Consider the following 6000-nt stretch of genomic DNA (forward strand, 5'->3'; position numbering starts at 1 on the left):
CTTTTTGAGTCTAGATTACAAAAACATAAACCACAGAAAAATAAATATTCAAAAGGATCAGCGTTGACCTTGATCTAATATGTGTCTTCAAATTTATTACCTATATCTAATTCCAAACACAGTCTCTCTTGTTTAAACAATGATTGGCAGCTCGGCCGCATTGCTTGTACCAAACATTGATTTGCTAGATGCAGAGCCATTGTTCACATTGCAGTAAATATTTTAAATATATTAAATTAAACAATGCTTACAAATGACAGTTTTCATCTAGGCACTCTTTCATGTGTAAATCTCATACCCCTGACAATGGATGACATAAAAGACACTTCCTAATGACCTCTGTACAACCAACACTTGAACAATACTTTGCCTGATCTGAATACACCATTCAAAAACTTGTCAATGAGGTACAGCATTGTTCACATCTCTATTTTGTGAGGTGTCCAAAAGCATTTGGATACCAAAATAACATTGTGGTACCCCATAGACAGAATAGCTTAAAAAGGGTGCAACCAACAGCCCAAACCCCCATCCCATGTGTCTACATTTTCAAGGCCTCTGCTGATCACATTTTTAAATTCCTTACCTTCCTGTCTCTCGCTCCTCGTTTCTCACGCTCGCCTAATTACCGCGTAAGATGCGTAATCACGGCGTAAACCTTTTTAACACTCCGCGTATTTATGAAACCCCGCCCTCGTCACCTTTGCGAGGCCCCTAATCAATGATTTTAGGAAATATGGCGTTAACTGTGTATGTTCTGGATGCGCTCGAAGATTCTCCGCGTAACGGACGTAAACACGTTGTTTGCATTCTCTACACTCCGCGTATGTATTAAACGCCGCCCTCTTCTCCGCCCATGGCGTAAGAATTCATCTTTTCCACGCCCATAATCTCTGTGGGAAAGGAAAGATGGCGATGTCACACGAGCGGGCACGATGCTCTCATGCCACAAGTGAAGGGACAGAGGCAGGGACGTCCCGATCAAGGAAAAGAAGATATAAAGCCACTAATATGCGGTTCCAGGAAATGGTGGAGTTAGTTTACATCATGCGAAAAAAGGACTATGATGGTGAATTAGGGCCATACAAGACCCCTAACCGCCGAAAGGCACATATTATGGACAAGGTGGCGAGGAGAATGCAGAGGATGTTTGGGATCACCAGGTCCAAGGAACAGCTGAGGAAACGATGGTCAGACTTAAAATTGAGGGAGCCACATCAGATGAAGAAAATACTTAAAATTCTGCGTAAAAGTAAGTAAATATATATTGGGTTTGGGGGGGGGGGGGTGGTGATTGTCTGCAATAATGTGTTGCCATGTATATTTCACCATCTGCCTCCTTGGCCTGCTTGTAATTTTAAAGACATGTTGTTATTTATTTTTTAGAACATAAATAACTACATATTTACAAACAGTGTTCTTAGTAAACAACGTAACATCACATAGTTTATCAGAAAGGCTCGGTTATTCCAGGAACAACACACCTGGACATGGCTCACTGGCCAAAAACTTTGTTTGTAAACATTGTGTAAAAGCTAGTTCTATAAAAAAAAAGAAGGAGAATGGGAAAGGCAAACAGGATTCATTCTAAAAACAGTGGTAATAAAGCAGATGTTTTCACATCTGCAATGCAGAGCACCTGTGTCTCCCCAAATCAAAAATGGGTTTTGGTAGGGTATCCCAGAAATACAGTTTAGGGGGGACATCCATGTGTGTCACTTTGCTAAAAAGGGGCAGGATCAGAGCTTGCCATATAGAAGTAATTGCAAAATGTAGGTTTGGTGAAAGATAAAAGTAACTAAATGAAAGCATCTTCTAAGCAATGTGTGCGATTTATGCTCTCCAATATCTGTGTGCTGATGAGTCTACATTTTTTTTGGTTTATTTCAGGGGAAAGAAGTCGCCAGCATTTGGAGGAGGCAGAGAGGGCCAGACAAGGCCAAAATCTGCCATCTCAACATGTGGAGGAGGAGGAGGATGTGGAAGGAGAAGAGGATGTGGAAGGAGAGGAGGATGTGGAAGGAGAGGAGGATGTGGAAGGAGAGGAGGATGTGGAAGGAGAGGAGGAAGGAAGAAAGGAGGAAGGAAGAGAGGAGGAAGAAGTAATTTTGGACTTAGAAGTCATAGCAGATGAAGGGCAAGTGGCGGAAGAACAATTTGGCGAATTGAAAGAAGGTGGATTGATGGATGAAGGAGGAGTCCAAGATGATGGGGAAGTGGTGGAAGAAGGAGGAGTGATTGAAGATGATGGGGAGGTGGTGGAAGAAGGAGGAGTGATAGAAGATGTCGAAGAGGTGGAAAGGAGAAGCCCATCAGGTCAGTGTCACCCTAGCTTGATTCCAAAAAACATATGTAGATAGGCCTCATTGAAAAATAATATTGTAAATGCCATTTTTTTTTTGTTGGTTTAGGGGAGGAGGATGGTGTGCCAAGATTTTCACGTGCAAGTGCTGCTATAATTATTCAGCAGGTAATGGAGTGCAGCACTGAAATGCACAATATGCGTGAAAGGATGTTTCTCATGGAACAGAATGTAACAAATGTCCTTTTGGAATGCAGCACGGAAATGGACAATATGCGGCAAAGAATGATGGTAATCGAAGCAAATTTTAAGAACATTATTGACATGATGGGCCGTGTCAAAGACTGAAACACCCCCCGCCCATCCCCCGCCCCCACAAACATTTTAACAGTTTGAATAATGAATACGCCAAAATTTGAAGATACACACACAGTGTGCCAACATGTGCTATCTGCCATCACAGAATATCTAATGTCTGTGCTTTGTGGGTCCAACCCCCTCCTCCATCCTCAAGTAGTTGAGAGGAAGGGTTTGCTCCCACAAAACACAGACATTGATCACCCATGATGTCAGATAGCACATGTGGCCATTTGTCTGTTGAACCAATGACATTTGGCGAGTTTGCACTGAATGTGTGTATCTTCCAATTTTGGCGTGTTCCAGTGTGAAAGCACACCATGACTGACTGCTGTTGTGAGTTTTTATATTTTTTGAATTTGATTTTGTTACTTTTTGACCATGTTGAACATTTTGGGATACTATAAAGTTTAGACCATAAAGAATAAACAACGCCAAAAATTATTTTCAATATATATATAGAATTATAAATCTCTCTAATCACTGAATTTAGTGAAGTAGAGATTTGACTCCAAATTCTCACCCAAAAATTTTGTTTTAGAAAAACACACCAAAAACAAGAAAAATGGTTACAAAATTATTGTTTTTTGTGCCTAAAAAATATGGCCAAAAATAAATTTAAGGCGGTAAACACCCCACCAAATATAATCTATATATATATATATATATGTAAACAATAAATCTAACTATATTTGAGGAAAAAAAAAGTGAACTTGTTAATAAATGTATAATCTGCATAATATTTTTGGTTGAATTACCTGAAAAAAAAAAAAATTTTTTTAAAAATTTTGAAGACTCCTAAGTACAAAAGCAGGGAGTAATGAAAAAAATCAAAAAATTTTTTTGGGGTCATGAACAAGCAAAAATAAAAAAAAATTGACCTCAACATTTACAAATGGAGTTGCTTCTTATTTCTAGACTCAATACCCTGTTTGTAGATGAGTGAATACTGTGCAAAATGTGGTTAGTTACTAAAAGTGGAGAAATCAATTATGCATTACAATTGAAGAAGTTAGTTAGAGAACCAGGAAGACAGAAAAAGAGAAAAAGCATTAATGACAAACAACTGTATAAAGTCCAATGGTCTAATTATTTATTATTTTTTAGAATATTCCTTTCTTTGGGGGCCGAATTAGAAAGAAATATGATCTGGCATAGCAATGGCCCCCCGACCCATGAAGTACTCAACATATTTGTCGCGTACCTCACGAGCTGATTGGGGGGCCAAGCCAGCGCGACCAGTGTCCAGCCCGGGAAGGGGATCTGAGGGTAGTCTTGCCTCAGAACCGATGTCGGGTAGGTACGTCTGGGAGTGCCTGCGTAAAAAGTTGTGCAAAATGCAGCAGGCAAATACAACGGTGTCCAATTTATATTCCGCCAGATGTATCGATGTCCTGAACAGGCGGAACCGGTTGGTGAGTATCCCAAAGGCATTCTCGACTACCCTCCGAGCCCTGGCCAACCGAAAATTAAACACACTCCTCTCTGAGGTGAGGGTCCTCTGGGGAAAAGGCCGCATGAGGTGAGGACCAAGCCCGAAAGCCTCGTCCGCTAGGAACACAAACGGAAGTCCTTCCACATTATCTTCATCTGGTGGCAATGCCAGACCACCAGCTTGGAGACGATCATAGAAATCAGTCCGTGCGAACACTCCCCCATCAGACATCCGGCCATTCTTCCCCACGTCCACATATAGAAACTCATACTGTGCCGACACCACCGCCATCAACACAATACTATGATAACCCTTGTAATTATAATAGTAGGACCCCGAGCGGGGTGGGGGCACAATGCGGACGTGTTTCCCATCTATTGCTCCACCGCAGTTTGGAAAATCACACCGCTGGGCAAATTGGGAAGCCACAGACTGCCATTCCTGTGGTGTGGAGGGTAGCTGTGGGGACAAACAAAATTAGAGATTTAGTACTTTGTAACAAATACATCCTACAAGCATCCTTGTGACAGTTCACAGTATTAAAATTGCATTAGAAAAATGTGCATGGAGAATTTGGAAAATGAAATATATAGGGCCACTTCATTAAGAGACTCCACAGCCCTCTGATGGGGACAATAAAAGTTTGAAGGGGGGGGGGGGGGGGAAAAACCCCAAAAAGTCCTGTTTGAAAAAATGGCAAGGTGGGTTTGTCCCTAGGATAGCATGCTGGACAGGTTAATATTGGGTAAGGGACAAATATGCAGGTAGGCCAAGAATAAAACATGTAAAGCTGATATCAACATGCATAGGGAGAAAAGCTAACGTTAGTTAAACACACAGCATATCTGGGAAAATAAAAATAAAGTTAGTTGGCCACATTATTAGAGCCAGGAAACTTACCTTAATATACTCCTCATGCATAACTTTGATGATGGCAGCACACGTGTCCGGTATGATGACCCCAAGCGCCTGCGGAGAGATGCCTGTCGAGAACTTGAGGTCCTGCAGGCTCCTCCCAGTCGCCAGGTACCGCAACGTGGCAATAAGCCTCTGCTCGGCCGTGATGGCTTGGCGCATCACAGTGTCCTGCCTCGTGATATAGGGGGACAGAAGATCCAGCAGACGGTTGAATACGGGGTCCGTCATGCGGAGAAAATTCCTAAAGTCATTAGGATTATTCTCCTGGAGTTCCCTAAGCAGAGGCATATGTGAGAACTGGTCACGCTGGCGCAACCAATTCTTGGTCCAGAAACGCCTCCGCCCCCTGTTTCTGGCCAAAGTACTGGACAAATGAACATATCCAGCAGCCATCCCATAAACAGCACCAACTCGCGAAAATTGACGCTGCTGCTCCATCATGGCTTCAAACCGGCCGGCTGGTCAGTCAAGAACACACTGAAACAGAAAGCACTCGCAAATCCAGCACTACCTGCGACAAACGCGCGACAAACAGATACGAGCGCACAGGATGCAACTGCTAAAGCAGAAACAACCTGCTTGCCTATAGCCGAATGACAACTACGTTACCGCAAGCACACGCACTGAACCCGTGAATACACGCTGTCAAAGCCTGGAGACCGAGAAGCGCGAATCAGCTCTAACCAAACCTTCACTAACACGAGCAAACACGTAACTAGCAAAAGAGGAACAGAGGGCGGCGCCATTAACTTTGGTCTTCCCCTTTATAGTGACGTCGTACGTAGTTTACGTGCACGCGTTCCGGTACGACGGGAATTTGGTCCGCTGGTGTGTACACGCCAGCGGAACAAAACACAAATCAGCCTTGTACGCCGGAAACTGTCGGGCAGACAGTTTCCAGCGCACAGATCCGGTCGTGAGTACAAGGCCTAAGTGTAGCAATTTGGTTACATTTAATGAAGGTACAACATTTAGCAACTTATTGCTA

The sequence above is a fragment of the Rana temporaria genome, chromosome 4, assembly GCF_905171775.1.
Source record: "Rana temporaria chromosome 4, aRanTem1.1, whole genome shotgun sequence".
In the NCBI taxonomy this organism is placed as follows: Eukaryota; Metazoa; Chordata; class Amphibia; order Anura; family Ranidae; genus Rana; species Rana temporaria.